The sequence below is a fragment of the Gopherus flavomarginatus genome, chromosome 1, assembly GCF_025201925.1.
Source record: "Gopherus flavomarginatus isolate rGopFla2 chromosome 1, rGopFla2.mat.asm, whole genome shotgun sequence".
Taxonomy (NCBI): Eukaryota; Metazoa; Chordata; order Testudines; family Testudinidae; genus Gopherus; species Gopherus flavomarginatus.
The window spans coordinates 369986655-370003052 of record NC_066617.1 but is presented as its reverse complement, the minus strand read 5'-3'; the positions used below and the strand labels follow the sequence as shown (position 1 = coordinate 370003052).

General features: G+C 44.1%; 2 pseudogenes; one reads left to right on the top strand and one right to left on the bottom strand.

The window, feature by feature from the left end:
* Positions 1–1497: 1497 nt before the first annotated feature.
* Positions 1498–2436, bottom strand: LOC127056721 (olfactory receptor 52P1-like; annotated as a pseudogene).
* A 6833-nt stretch (positions 2437–9269) lies between these two features.
* On the top strand, positions 9270–10206 carry LOC127044118 (olfactory receptor 52E2-like; annotated as a pseudogene).
* The last annotated feature ends 6192 nt before the right edge of the window (positions 10207–16398 follow it).

Genomic DNA, 16398 nt, shown 5'->3' with positions numbered 1-16398 from the left:
AGTCCTGCAAGTGATTCTATAACCTGAACATTTGATGACAATCTCTGTTTCAAATGTTTTACAAACTGCAAGATGATATCTCGACACCTACTTTTGATGTCTTCGACAATGGGAATGGTTAGTGTGTATTTTGAAAGTTCCAGCTGAAAGCAACTCCAAAATCAACTGCGCAAAGCAGTAAGATATTTGACTCCAAGGCGATGGCGTAATTTAACACAGCAGTCTGTTACCTGGGGTTTAAGAACCCACAGCAGGGACAACTTAAGTATTTCACTCCAGGAGGTGTCAGGAATAAATCAACGGGAACATAGCAATTTTGTCTTACAACGGATTAAATGCAAGTAAGCATGCTCTTGGCCAGCAGTTCAGTTTATTAGATTTAAGGACACACAGACATAAACAATAGGCTTAGAACATCCCAGATAGTAGCCTAACATCTGGAACGGTATTGAGTGATTAACAGCAGGTTTGCAGTGGGCAGTTGCTCACCAACCAGGGTGAAAGGATGTCAGGAAAAACATCTCTCAAGATGATTGCAGAGGACTTCTCCAAAGTAGGCTCTATTCGCAAATTGTTTATAACTTCTTCAAAATGCATTGGTCATAGTCTCCACTACTGGATCATCACTTTTCCTAACTTTCAATAAACTTCTAATAGCAGAGGCAACTACACTCAAGGTTTCCATCCATTTACCATTTTTCATTCTCACTTATTTACTTCTCTTTCCCCTCCTCCCATCCTGATTAGTAGAACCTGCCACCTAGATTTTGACTTTACATCTAAAAGCCTGATTTCCAATTAACCCTAAACTATGTTATGTTCTATTTTATTAATTCATAGTGGCTGAGTGCACAACATATGATTGCAATTGGCTTGATCACATTATGCAGTACACGCCCCCATATCCAGGATAACAGAGTCCAGTTCTCAAAAACACACAGTTTCACATCTTTCATCCAAAGTCTAGTACAATGTCCTCAATTCCTGCAGCAGCTTTCTTGTATTAGCACTTTCCAATAGAAACAATTGGTTTTGAAAAATCAGGTGAATTGTGCTCACTGGATCACTGCACATATGATAAAGAAGATCAGCACTGGAGTTACTTTCTTTGTCTTCGGCTATCTGAAAGCTTAGTTTGCATTCATCGAACTGATCTATAATCATATTCACACAGGGTCTCATGCAAAGCCGCATTGCCTCACAAAGCAGTACTATCTTCTCGTGGTCTGGAAGTCATGGAAAGGTAAAATGACAGGGTGGATGGAGGTGAGGGATGATGGATGATACTGACAGAGATTAGGTGATGGTCAGAGAGAGGGAACGGAGAGAGCAGTCCTTGGTGATAGAGTAATAAGATCTTAGATGTGAGGAACTTCTGAAACTCTGAATTTCCATAATGCTGAGCTCGGCCAAACTGGGACAAAGCAACCTTGATTAACAAGGAGATGTCCTTTCCCACTCTTGTCACTCATGTTTAAAGTCAGTGGACCCAGGTGATCACTTTCTGCAGATGTATTTGCCCACTTTGTCACGAAGCTCTTCGGTTTTGGCCCCATAAATTATAGGGTTCAGCATGGGGGGGATTAAGCAATAGAGGTTGGCCAATATGATGTGAATGTAGGGAGCAATGCCCTGACCGAACCGATGTGTTAGAGTGGAGAAAAAGAAGAAAGGATAAGACATCAGCATCACACAGATGTGGGCTGTGCAGGTGTTGAGGGCTTTCTGGTGGGCTTTTTTAGAGGAGTTCCTGAGGACAGCCCTGATGATCAAACCATAGGACAGGACAATGAGCAATAGATCTGACCCAATGAATACAAAGGCTACCACCAAGCCATACATCCTATTGACTGTGATGTCCCCACACGACATCTTTGCTATAGCCATGTGTTCACAGTACGTATGGGGAATAATGTGGTTGGCACAGAAAGGCTGCGTGATTAGGAGCAGGGGCATGGGCAGAATGAAGAGAACAGCTCTTATCAAACCCACGAGCCCTAGCTTAGCTATTCATGCATTGGTGATGATGGTGGCATATCTGAGAGGTTTAAATATGGCAAAATAGCGATCGAAGGCCATTGTCAGGAGGACAGCTGAGTGCATCATAGAGCCTGCATGAAAGAAGAACATCTGGGCGAGGCAGCCACCCACAGTAATGCCCTTTAAATTGAAGCAAAATATACACAGTGCCTTTGGCAAGACAGAGATAGATATGCTGATTTCTGTGAGCCCCAGCATGCAAAGCAGCAGGTACATCGGCTTGTGCAGGGTCTGCTCTTTGCCTATAACAAACAGAACAGTGAAATTTCCCAATAGGCCAATAATGTAGAACATAGAGAAAAGGATGGATATCCAGATGTGAGCAGCTTCCAGGCCAGGGATGCCCATTAGGATGGAAGTTGAACTATCAGAAGGGATGAGGTTGAAAGCTGCCATGAAGTGGTTGATGCGTTGATCAGGCTCAGAAAATCTCAAGGTGCCTTTGAAGGGAGATAAACACAGCGAGGGGGTCATACACTTTATAACAAATAAGACAGTAAGTAATTTATAGCTATTACCAATCAAGAAAGGGTTGAACAGTGAGGTGGCAACATATGCAGATGGAAACAGTTCATTTAGGTCATATACAAGTCCAGAGAAGTCCTCAGAGGGAGCTAACCAGCAAATGAATGGGCAGCATGATGGCAGATGAACTTCGATATCAAAAACTGCAATGTGTATGTCCATTGGAGGAAAAAGCTTGTTCTCCTCAAACACTTAACAAGGTTCTAATTTAGGACAGGGAGCTGGGCATCATTGTACACAGCTCTGTGAAACTCTGCTAAGAGCGCAAAACATTGCTGTCCTGGAGGCATAGGATGGGGAATCATATAGTAAATACAATGCCATGAGATCAGCTAGTTAATATTTCAACCTCCTCTGTACTCTTCTGTGTAGAACTGGGCACCCTTCTCACATGGGATATTGCAGAGTTAGAGGGGTTCAGACAAGGGCAATGAGAATGATGAAGGACCCTGGGAAACTCTCTTAAGAGAGAAATTGAAAAGACTGGGATAGTTTCTTTACAAAGGAGATGAATAAGATTGGATATGAGAAAAGTCTTCAAAATACTGACTGATAGAGACTAGATCGAAAATGTGTTCTCCGTGTCTCATGGAACAAGAACAAGAGGATACTCACATGATTGGGGACTATCATGGGAAGCGCAATGACTGAACAAGGTTTGTAGGGTGTCAAGGTTTATTCTCCACTCTGAACTTTAGGGTACAGATGTGGGGACTTGCATGAAAGACTCCTCTAAGCTTATTTATTAGCTTAGGTTACAGTGGCTGCCACCACCAAGCAATTTAAATCTTAGGAGAGAACCACATGGAATTCTGCCTTCCCCCAAATATTTCCTAAGTCCCTAACCCTCATTTCCTGGCAGGAATGAGACTAATTCCTCCCTCCCAAGTCCTTACATCTCTTTTCCTGGGTAGACTTGAGGGAATTCCCTCACCAAATCCCGGTGAACACAGATCCAAACCCCTTAGATCTTAAAATAATAAAAAATCAATCAGATTTTTAAAAGAAGAATTTTAATTAAAGAAAAACCGGTGAAAAGAATACCTCTGTGAGATAAGGAAGCAAGATAATCTCACAGACAACAATTTCAAAACACAGAGGATTTCCCTCTGGGCAAAACTTTAAAGTTAAACAGAAACCCAATTTGATTCTCCCTCTATTTTTCAAAAGAGATTACAAATAGAAATAAAATTAATTTAATACATTCCTTCTCTAATTACTCACTACTCTGTTAGGAGTGGGATGGTTCCTTCTCCCTGTCTGGAAAAAGCCTACACAGACAGACAAAAGACTGTTTTCCCTCTCCCAACTTTGAAAGTATCTTGTTCCCTTATTAGTCTTTCCTATATCTAGTTCTGGTGTCCACTATTAAGGATGGATGTTGATACATTGAAGAGCATTCAGAGCAGAGTCACAAGAATTATTAAAAGATTAGAAAACCTGCCTTATAGCGATAGACGCAAGGAGCTCTATCTATTTAGTTTAATAAAGATGATTAAGAGATGATTTGATAACAATCTGTAAGTATCTACATGGGGAACCAATATTTAATAGACTCTTTTGCCTACCATACAGAGGGGTAACATGGTCCAATGCCTAGCAGTTGAAGTTAAATAAAATCTGACTGGAAATAAAACACGCATTTTTATACGGTTAGTGTAATTAAACATTGGAACAATTTACCAAGGGTCGTCGTGGATTCTCCATCATGGAGAATTTTTAAATGAAGGTTGGTTGTTCCTCTAAAAGAGCTGCTCTAGGAATAATTTTCAGGAATTTCTCTGGCCTGTACCCTACAGGAAATCAGACCAGATGATCACAGTGGTCCCTTCTAGGCTTGGAATCTATGAACATGTCCAGGGTCAGCTGGAAGCATTTTGCCTGCAATCTTGTGCCTTTTTTTCCATTCATGACTGTGTTGAATTTAGCCCTATGAGGAGAAATTATCATGTGATTGTGGTACCTTGGAAATCTTACACTGGGTGTGGGGTTTTTTTGAGGCAGACGGAGCCCGTGACACTGCATGGATGAAGGTTTTAGGTGAGACAAATAATGACTAGAGCCTGTAAAGTTTCCACATTGAGGAATGAATGTACAACCCTCACCCAAACTGACTAACAGAGATGGCCAGCAAATGGTCCTAGAGCATCCTGGTGTAGTAAGAGGAGACCCTGAAACATAAACCCTTATCAGAGGCCCAGTATGAGGCCTAAGGCCTGAACTAAAGTAATGGCGAAGACTTTGCTCACATAAAGCAAAGTGAAGCTGTGAGCCAGAGGCAGGCCCTGCTCACAGAAGCTGGCAAGGAAAGGGCTGATGCTGCACAAAGAGACATACCTAAAAGGTACTGGACACCAGAGATCAGAACATTCGCATACTTGTAGACTCCACACGGATAACAAGGAACAAGCTGACCCATCCCAATGACAGGGCCAAAAGAGGAATACGAGGGATAGTTGTTTTGTTCAAACCAACATGAACAAGGTGAGAGGTGGCACCTTACTGTGTAGAGGGGTTGTACCTTGTTAGGTAGATGGGTTGTACCTCAATATGTCAGGAGTGATGTGTAACTTGTTTTTACTTGTGTATAGCAGCACCTTGGACTTCTATGCCGGGGAACTGGAGACTGTGTTTCTCTTCGACAATAAACCTGGCCCGGGTGCCTTTGTACCTTACTAGAGTCTGTGGTCATTGGGGGTTCTCTCGGGGTCTGCTGGGTCAGCTCTCTGCGCAGAGCTAGGGCAGCACACAGAGGGAACACGCACGCAGCCGAGTGATATCAACATTGACTAGAACAGAGCACCACCCCAGGAGTGTCTGACAACACCTGGTTTGATCGTCTGTGTCCCTGTGGCCCACATGGCAGCTGTATTTATCTAGGCCCTCACATGTCCCAGAGCTGCCCGCTCTCGTTATATTATGTGCATACTTACCAGCTCGCAAATTGTTCCAAGCTCTCAAATTGCATACTTCCCAGCTTCCCAGCTCGCAAAGTGTAGCAGCCCCCAAAGCAGCATGCAGTGTATGGGTGCTCCAAGAGAAGCAGCACAGGTGTCGTGTGTGAGATTTCTCACAGGTGAGACAGACTCACTGATCTCCCCCTTGCCAAGGGAGCAAGTGTGACGGGAGGCACCTCACTCCCTGCAGAGGAAGAGCTGTGGGGAGTGTCAGTTGGCTTGGAGGTTGTGGGAGCCAGGAATGACTGGCGAGCCTGGAGATAACATTGGCGTCCAGCGTACTGTTGTAATCAGGGCAGCCTGGGATTGGGAAGGAGAGTACAGACGGGATCAGAATATGATGGAAGATTGAAGTAGCTGAAGAACAAAGATCAGTGGTTCTTTCCACCAGTGAAATATCAGAAGTTACATAATTAACATTCAAGAACTACATTTGGAAACAAAATTAAGTAAAGGTTGTGACACCCAGGCTGTAGTTCTGTGGCTTGGTAGTGCAAAGAGACTCTGAGATCCCCTCACCAATACACTTGGGGCCAGAAAATGACCCAGCTCTGGCCTTGGTCCAACAATCACAGAGAAAAATTTAACTTCAGCATCACTGCCCCCTTTCCATGTACATGCTGCTCCCAGTCTCTGCAACCCCCAGCACTTCCCACCTCTCTAGGTACCCCCTGGCTGCCCCACAAACCTCAGTATTGCCTGCCTGTCTATCTACACTCCCCTGCTAGCCCCACAACCTCCAACTCTGCCCGCCTGTCTATCTACACTCCCCTGATAGCCCCACAACCTCCAGCTCTGCCCGCCTATCTACACCCCCTGCTTGCCTCCACGTTCTCCAGCTTTACCCACCTGTCCATGTACACCCCCTGCGTGCCTCCACATTCCCCAGCACTACCTGCCACTCCGCACACCCAGAACCCCCAGCACTGCTCTCTTCTACTTGTACATCCCCTCCCTGCCCCCACAACCCCTAGCCCTACCAGCCTACATATGTATGCCCTGCCTGACCCAAAAACCCAAGCAGTACCTGCCTGTCCGTAGACATCCGCTGCCTGCCCAACACCCTCAGGGCTAACTGCTTCTCTGCGTAAACCTCCCTGGTTGCCCCTCAGTCCTCTGGGCTCTCCACCTGTCTGTGTATACCCCTATCCCCACCCCAATAACCCTCAGTGCTGCCTGCTTGTTCATCCCTATCCGCACCCCCACAACTTACAGCCCTGCCACACAGCGATACCCCTCACCCAAGACCAAAACCATGTTCCAGACCCCACAGCCACAGCTCACAGAAATATCTCCTCGAACTAGGTTAAACTAACTGTCTGCCTCCACCAGGGAAAAGGGAGAGATCAGCCTGAACAGCATTTCTGGGGCCAGCGTGTGGCACATTCTTCTTGTGAACTCTCTGGTCACACAAATGCCTGCTGCAGAGGTTTTGGCTGTAGTTCTTAACAGGACAGTGAAGTTCCTGAACAGGAAAAAATGAGCGAACCAGAGGAAAATCCACATAAACCCCAAAAAGGAATCTATTGAGACAGATAGAAGGACACAGTAAGACACGAGGAACTGATCTTAAAAAACAAATATTTTTCTAAACTATTTCAAAAGCATTTGTAACTCCAGGGTTACCAGGTAAATCCCTTGGTGTTTCTGACAATACTGAACATTTCAAGTATCAGAGGGGTAAGGTGGCCATCCTGCAGCAAAAAAACTTCAGGACCAGACTCCAAAGAGAAACTGCTGAGCTTCAGTTCATCTGCAAATTTGACACCATCAGCTCAGGATTGAACAAAGACTGTGAATGGCTAGCCAACTACAGAATCAGTTTCTCCTCTCTTGGTTTTCACACCTCAACTGCTAGAACAGGGCCTCATCCTCCCTGATTGAACTGACCTCATTATCTCTAGCTTCCTTGCTAGCATATATATACCTGCCCCTGGAAATTTCCACTACATGCATCTGAGGAAGTGGGTATTAACCCACGAAAGCTCATGCTCCAAAACGTCTGTTAGTCTATAAGTTGCCACAGGATTCTTTGCTGCTTGAACATTTCAAGTTGCTGTCCTGGTGAATTCCTGCCAAGGTGGTTCTTGACTTGAACTCTGGAACTCTTCCTAAGCCCTTAGCACTAACTTTAATGCAGAAACAGGCAACTCACTGAAATCCCGCTCATCAGAGAGAGGAAATCTCCTTACTTCGACAGGAAGGAAGAGCCCTGAGAATCAGTGTATGAATCTCACATGTCTGACACTCGGCGTGCTGGGCAGAGACCTTTATGATTCCCCAGTACAGTCCCTCCAGACTGTATGGTTGGTTGGACTCCCAGACAATTCCCTCAGCTCCATGAATAGCGAGAAGAGCAGAAAAAAGACTGTGAAGAGCTTCAGCCTGAGAGCCTCCCCTGGGAGTGAAGAAATGATTTGCGGATCCCAGGGGCTCTAAATGCCAGGGCAAACTGAGTCTTCCAGACAATTCAGCCTAGCAGTTGATGGTGGTTTTCTTTTCTGTGTGTAATGTACTGCCATCTGCACAATATGTGGGGTGCTGCCACAAGATACAGGACCAAAAACCATTTTCAATTTATCATAGCAGCGTGCCGCTGCATAGCACCCATCCAAAAAGTCACTGTCACCCTGTGGAGGCCAAATGACTTGATCCTGACTTAATGCAGGCTGAAGGGCCTGGAAAAGGCTTTCTTCTGCCAGGATTCTGGCATCAAAGGTATTTGCCAGTATCCCTTTTGGAGGCCTAAAGTGGATATATATCTGGCAGCTCAAACTGTTCTAATAGGTTGTCTGCAGAGCATCGAATTTCATCTGCCATTATGCTGTCCATTGACCTGGCTTGGTTAGCTCCCTCTCAGGACTTTTCTGGACTTGACTATAACCTAAATAATCTGGTGCCGTTTGCAAATGTTGTCACCTCACTGCTCACCCCTGTTCTAGATTGGTGTTAACTATAAAATATTTACTATACTAATTGATATAAAGTGTGTAACCTCCTTGTCATAACCAGATGTTTCAAAAGGAATGAGGGAAGTTTCCTTTGTTTAGAGTCAGTTTCAGTTTTGGCCAGAGTGGAAAAGATCAAGGAACTAGCCTCTTATCAGAGTAGCGAGTATTAAGGAAGGAAATAAATTGGTTTATGTTTATTTTTCTTCTTGTAACTTGGCTTGGCATTAGGGGAATAATCAAATTGGGAATTCTTTTGTGTACTAAGTTTGCCCAGGGGAACATCCTCTGTGTTTTGAATCTATTGTCTGTGAGATCAGCTTGTATGCTATCTCCCAGAGGGATTTTTTTTCTTTTATCTTTCTTTTCTTTAATTAAAAAACTTCTCTTTTAAAAAATCTGATTGATTTTTCCTTGTTTTTAGATCCAAGGGAGTTGGATCTGGACTCACCAGGGATTGGGGGGGGGGAAGGGTAGAGGGAGAAGGAGTAATTCTTCCTTGTGTTAAGATCCAAGGAGTTTGGATCGGTGTTCACCAGGGAATTGGTGGAGGAGTCTCTCAAGGCTACCCAGGGAGGGGAAGGTTTTGAGGGGTAAGACAGAATTTTCCAAATGACTCAAATATTTGGATGGTGGCAGCATATTGATCTAATTAAGCTTAGGGCTTCTCATGCAGGTCCCCACATCTATACTCTAAGGTTCAGAGTGGGGGTGAAACCTATGACACCCCTCACTGTGCTTCTCTCCCTTCACAAGCACCTTGAGCATTTCTGAGCCCGATCAATGCTTCGACCACCTCATGGCAGCATTCAAACTCACTCCTTTTGACCCTTCAACATTCATCCTCATGGGCATCCCTGGACTGGAAGCTGCTCACGTCTGGATTTCCATCCCTTTCTCTATGTTCTACTTTATCAGCCTGTTGGGAAATTTCACAGTTCTCTGTTGTATAGAAAGAGCAGACCCTGCACAAGCCAATGTACCTGCTGCTCTGCATGCTGACAGTCACAGACTCAGACTTTGGTATGTCTACCTCCGTCGTGCCAAAGGCACAGTGTATATTTTGCTTCAATTTGAGTGGCATTACTGTGGGTGGTTGCCTCACCCAGATGTTCTTCCTTCACACAGTTTCTATTATGCAGTCAGCCGTCCTCGTCACAATGGCCTTTGATCGCTATGCCACCATATGTAACCCTCTGAGATAAGCCACCATCCTCACCAATGCACGAATAGCTAAGCTAGGGCTAGTGGGTTTGATAAGAGCTTTTCTCTGCATCCTGCCCCTGCTCCTGAGCAGGCAGCCATTCTGTGCCAACCACATTATCCCTCACATTTACTGTGACCACATGGCTGTGGCAAAGATATAATGTGGGGACATCACAGTCAACAGGATGTACGGCTTGGTGGTAGTGCTTGTATGTACTGGGTTAGACCTGACACTCATTGCCTTGTCCTATGGTCTGATCATCAGGGCAGTCCTCAGAATCTCCTCCAAGAAATCCCACCAAAAAGCCCTCAACACCTGCACAGCCCACATCTGTGGAATGCTGATGTCTTATGTTTCAAACCTCTTCTCGAACCTAACCCACCGATTCAGTCAGGGCATCGCTCCCCACATTCACATCAACTTGGCCAGCCTCTATTTCTTTGTCCCCACCATGCTCAATCCTATCATTTATGGGGTCAAAACCCAAGAGCTTCGTGAGAAATTGGGCAAATACACCTGCAGAAAGTGATCACCTGCAGCCCTGACTTTAAATCTATGTGACAAGAGGGGGAAAGGAGATCTCTTCATCAATCAGGGGTGTTCTGTGCCAGTTTTGCCGAGCTCAGCATTGTAGAGGTTCACAGTCTGAGAAGTTCCTCATTCCTAATGTCTTTTCACTCCATGACCAAGCACTGCTCTCTCTGTTCCTGAATCTCTCTCTGACCATAGCCTGACCCCTTTCAGCATCACACATCAGCCCCCACCCGCACATACGCTGTCCATCGGCCTTTCCGTGATTTCAAGACAACTAGAAGATACTGCAGCTTTCTGATGCAAGGTGGCTTTCCATTAGTCCCTGTGTGAATAGGATTCTGGCTCAATTCAGAATTATGGAAACCAAAAGAGCTTCAGAGAGCCAAAGACAAAGAAAGATACTACAATGCTGAACATCTTTAACATATGTGCTGTAATCCAGTAAACAAATTGTACCTGTTTTTTCTACTTCCAATCATTCAGGAATCCTGGAGGATAAACCAAAAGTGTCAGTTGGAGGGTGCTAGTATAGGAAAGCTGCTGCAAGAAATGAGGACATTCTACTAAAGCTTGTAGGCAAGAGTTGTGAAACAGTGTGTTTTTGAGAACATGACTGTGTTACCCTGGATTTGAGGAGTGTGTACTTCAGAATGTGTTCAACCCAAATGATTGCACTGGTCACTGCTGATATGTACGACCAACAGCAGAAGCATTCTACTGCCGACAAAGACTGTTAGGATGAAATGTTGCCTTTTAGAGACTAACAATAACAAACTAATTCAACTCAGAATATGGACATTGACTATCATCATTGAATGTAATTATACATAAATAATATAGTAATGTTACTGGGTTTGTTTTGTTTTGTTTTGTTTTACATTACATATGTTTTGGGCTACTTTTTGGCTATTTTAAAATCCGTCATTCACCCTTTTTTGTTTGAAACACCTCCCAACCCTCAATCAGGATTCAAGTACCAGTAGTGGGGTTTTAATATTGAATTTGATTGTCATCTCTTAGCTTTGTTTCTGACGGAGACAAACTCCTGCTGGGGCTTGAAGCAGTTTTTGAAAATATCAAATCTGTACTAGATATCTGAAGAAATATTTTAAGAAATAGATTGGGCTACTTTGGAGTTGGCTTCTAAGTGAAATTGGGCTATTAATGCAGCAGAAATCTGGCAAACCACCTCCAGGTGAGCTGGAGGCAGAGAAGCATCAGCCAGAACCACAGCATTTCAACAGCATTTTTGCGCAGGAGAATGATATCTGTGGATGCCTTCATTGTGTCTAAATACCAAAATCTGAGAGAAAGATGTGATTCATAATGGTTGCTGATAAATTGTGTAGTCAATTCCTTGAACAATCTTTCATATGATATGAACTTTGTTCAAGAGGCCAAATAAAATGGGTTACCTAGGGAGGTGGTGGAATCTCCATCCTTAGAAGTTTTTTAAGACCTGGGTTGACAAAGCCATGGCTAAGATGATGTAGTTGGGGTTGAACTAGATGACCTCCTCAGGTCTCTTCCAACCCTAGTCTTCTGTGATTCTGTGATTCTATGAATAACCAATGTCAGGTTTACTGCCCATAATAAAATAGTACAGGAAAAATGTTTTATATGACACCAGTCTCTGGGAAGCCGTCTCGTGCAGTGATGTTATATACATATTATGCAGAAAGTTGCCTCACAAAGTTAAACATTTCAGCTTTTATTATTTACATGAATATTTCACACCTTACATATCTCTTTACATGTCACTAAAATCCAACCCAACAGTTTCTCCCACTTCCACAACTATTGTGGGAAACTTTCCTGGCTTCCGTATTACCCCGCAGGAATTGGCTAGCACAATGGTCTGAGTCCCCACTCCCACTCCTTTTACCCAGAGGCTTGCCTGATCAAAAGGGCTCCCCTTCCACTCTCCTGTGTGGCAGTCCTTGTAATGGTGATATGGCAAGGCCTAGGATTCCTGGGACGCTGAACCCCCAGTCTCATCGTGTTCACATAGGACAGGACCTTGGGTTTCCCCACCCTAGGGTGCTCTCTTCATAGAATCATAGAAGATTAGAGTTGGAAGAGACCTCAGAAAATCATCTAGTCCACCCCCCTGCTCAAAGCATGACCAATTCCAACTAAATCATCCCAGCCAGGGCTTTGTCAAACTGAGCCTTAAAAATCTCTAAAGAAGGAGCATGAAAATGTTCTTATGCATATGAAAGTACCCTTATGCATGCAAAAGTTTCACAGCCACTGGGAATCATCCCAGACCTGCAACATTATGCGGTCCCACAAGTCTGTGCTTGTTTTCCGGGCCCAGAATCGGTGTTCCATGGCATGAACCTGTCTCATTGCCACCATGATGTCCAAATTGCCAGGGCCTGTGCTCTAAGAGAATTCTGTGTCCCTGCCCTCATCACTTTCGTCACCACACTGCCATTGCCTCCTCATTTGCTTTTGCAGGTTCTGGTGCTGCATACACTGCAGTATAATGTGCGTGATGTTTACAGGGCTCATAACTGCTGCGGCAATCTGAGCGGGCTCCATGCTTGCCGTTGTATGGCATCTGCGCAGAAAAAAAGGCATGAAACGATTCTCTGTCATTGCTCTCACTGAGGGAGGGGAGCCTGGTGACATGTACCCAGAACCACCCACGACAATGTTTTTGCCCCATCAGGTATTGGGAGCGTAATCCAGAATTCCAATGGGTGGCGGAGACTGCGGGAACTGTGGGATTGCTACCACAGTGCAATGCTCTGAAAGTCAACTCTTGCCTCTGTACTATGGATGCACTCCGATGACTTAATATGCTTAGTGGAGATGCACACAATCCACTGTATCAAACTGATTTCTAAAAAATCGACTGCTAGTAGTGTAAGATGATAGTGTAGACATACCCATAGAATCATAGAATCTCAGGGTTGGAAGGGACCTGAGCGTGTCATCTAGTCCAACCCCCTGCTCAAAGCAGGACCAATTCCCAACTAAATCATCCCAGCCAGGGCTTTGTCAAGCCTGACCTTAAAAACCTCTAAGGAAGGAGATTCCACCACCTCCCTAGGGAACCCATTCCAGTGCTTCACCACCCTCCTAGTGAAAAACTTTTTCCTAATATCCAACCTAAACCTCCTCCACTGCAACTTGAGACAATTACTCCTTGTTCTATCATCAGGTACCACTTAGTACAGTCTAGATCCATCCTCTTTGGAGCCCCCTTTCAGGTAGTTGAAGGCAGCTATCAAATCACCCCTCATTCATTCATGTCCCCCATTATGAGTCCAGCCTCCCAGGCCTTCTTGTCTGGTGACATCTCCCTGTGCTGGACCCTCTGCCCAACTTGCTCTTCTCAGCTGCTCATCATGCTCACCTGCCATGTTCCTTGTGCCCAGGCCAGCATCCTCAATCCTGGCTCTGGCTCTGCAGCTCCCTGCTGTCTCTCAGCTGGGCATCCCTTTGTCACAGCTGGTCTGTGCTCACCCAGCTCCCAGGTGTGGTCTGCTCCAACTGCAGCTCCCCAGCTCTGCCTCAGCACTGCTGCTCTGTCTCTGGCCCAACCCTAAATCTTCTGGCTCAGTGCTGCTTCTCTGGCTCCAGCCCAACTCTGCCTTTCGGCCTGCTTCTCTGGCCCTTGTGTTTCTGGCTGTTGCTGCTCTGCCTCTACCTCAGCCTGAGGAAGTTTGCCAAATTTCCTCTGCATGAATAGCCTCAAAGCACTTAAAAAATAACCTAAAATGCTCAATCTATTTATTGAAACAAAGTTGTTTTTTTTTAATTTTTATTAACACATTGGTCTATACATTAACTAACAAATGAAAGATTTTCTTTAGCTATCTAGTACAGATGTGATTTTAAAAAAAGAGCTACAAACCCAAGCAGGAGTTTGTCCACATTAACAAAAAAGCTACGAGATGATGATCAAATTCAAAATCAACCCCCCAGTACTGGTACTTGCATCCTGATTGAGGACTGGCAGCTGTTTCAAATGAAAAACAGCAAACGACAGAGTTAAAAATAGCCCAAAAGTAGCCCAAAATATATGGAGTGTAAAAACAACAATATCATTATTGTATTATTTATTTCTAATTGCATTCAATGACTGCAGTCATTGTCTATATTTTGAGTTGAATTAGCTTCTTACTGTTAGACGCTAAAAGGCAACTGTCATAACTTAGTCCCAGATTTGGACCTTAGCGTCCAAAATATGGGGGTTAGCATGAAAACCTCCAAGCTTAGTTACCAGCTTGGTCCTGGTACGGCTGCCACCACCCAAAAAATTAGAGTGTTTTGGGGCACTCTGGTCCCCACAAAAACCTTCCCTGGGGACCCCAAGACCCAAATCCCTTGAGTCTCACAACAAAGGGAAATAATCCTTTTTCCCTTCCCCCCTCCAGGTGCTCCTGGAGAGATACACAGAAGCAACCTCCGTGAATCCAAGCAGAGGGAGTCCACCCTCTGTAATTCCAGTCCTGGAAACAAAAACACTTTCCTCTTCACCCAGAGGGAATGCAAAATCAGGCTAGCAAATCCAACACACACAGATCTCCCCCTGATTTCTTCCTCCCACCAATTCCCTGGTGAGTACAGACTCAATTTCCCTAAAGTTCCCCACTAAAGAAAAACTCCAACAGGTCTCAAAAGAAAGCTTTATATAAAAAAAGAAAGAAAAATACATAAAAAATGGTCTCTCTGTATTAAGGTGACAAATACAGGGTCAATTGCTTAAAAGAATATTGAATAAACAGCCTTATTCAAAAAGAATACAAATCAAAGCACTCCAGCCACTATAGACATGTAAATACAAAAACAACAAAACCATGTTTGGTACTCACACTTGGAAATAGAAGATTAGAAAACAGAAATCACTTCTCAAAGCTGAGAGAAAAGCAGGCAGACAGACAAAGACTCAGACACAAAATTCCCTCCACCCAGAGTTGAAAAAAATCCTGTTTCCTGATTGGTCCTCTGGTCAAGTGGTTCAGATACTTCTTTCCAGGTGAAAGAGACGTTAACCCTTAGCTATCTGTTTATGACAGCAACATTACATCCTCATTGTCTTCTTCAGAAGTAGAATGCTTCTGGTGCTGGTTGTACATAACACTAGTGACCAGTGCAATCATTTCTTTTGCTGGGGCAAAATGTTTACAAAAATTTTTGTCATTGCATAGATGCCTAACATGAAGAATGTTTTCTAAAAGCTCCTCCTGCATCTTTTCTCACAAAAAGAGATACCTCAGAGGATTGAGCACTGATCTGCTAAAACCAAGGTTGTGAGTTCAATCCTTGAGGGGGCCATCTGGGGAAAAAAAATCAGTACTTGGTCCTGCTAATGAAGACAGGGGGCTGGGTTCAATGAATTTTCAAGGCTGCTTCCAGTTCCAGGAGATAGATATATCTCTTATTATTAATAAAAGTTTTTGTCAAGTTCATCTGCGAAAACAATCTTCCAACTGCAGCATTGCTAAAAGGTAGTGACAGCAACAACAGAGTGAAAAAGCCAAGTTCATTGAAGTCTTTGTCATCAGCAGCATCCGTGTATTTGAGACCTTCATCCCAAAACTGCTCCAAATGGTTATTCTGAGTATGAGGCCAATGAACCACCGGCAAAACTCTCCACTTCTGCTCCAAATATCCAAGATCTCCAGAAATAAAATGGCAAAAATTAGAAATTCACCAATAAAGTTCATGCAGGGCAGAGCACAGTAGAAGGACTTAGCATGGTTGGTGGCAATCTCTCTTTCAGAAAATCCAACATGAAACCTCAACACCAACTTTTGACTTCTTTGACACCAGGAAGGGTTCATGTGTATTTTGAAAGGTCCAGCTGAAAAGCAATGTGAAAATTGACTGTGCAAAGCAATAAGTAATTAGACTCCAAGTTGATGTCGGAGTTTAACACAGCAATCCGTTTCTAAAAAACACAGGGTTTCGCAAGTCTCACCAACGAGCTCTAGTTGAATGTCCTCAATCCCTGCAGCCATTTTCCTGTATTCACACTTTCCATCTGAAATTTTTGGATTATCCTCCAGGCCTCCTGAAGGATTGGAATTAGAAAACTCAGATAAATTTTGTTCACCAGATCACTGTACGTGTGCTAAAGAAGATCAGCATTGTAGTTGCTTTCTTTGTTTTTGGCTATCAGAAATCACAGTTTCAGTTCGTCAAACTGATGAAGAACCCTGTTCACACA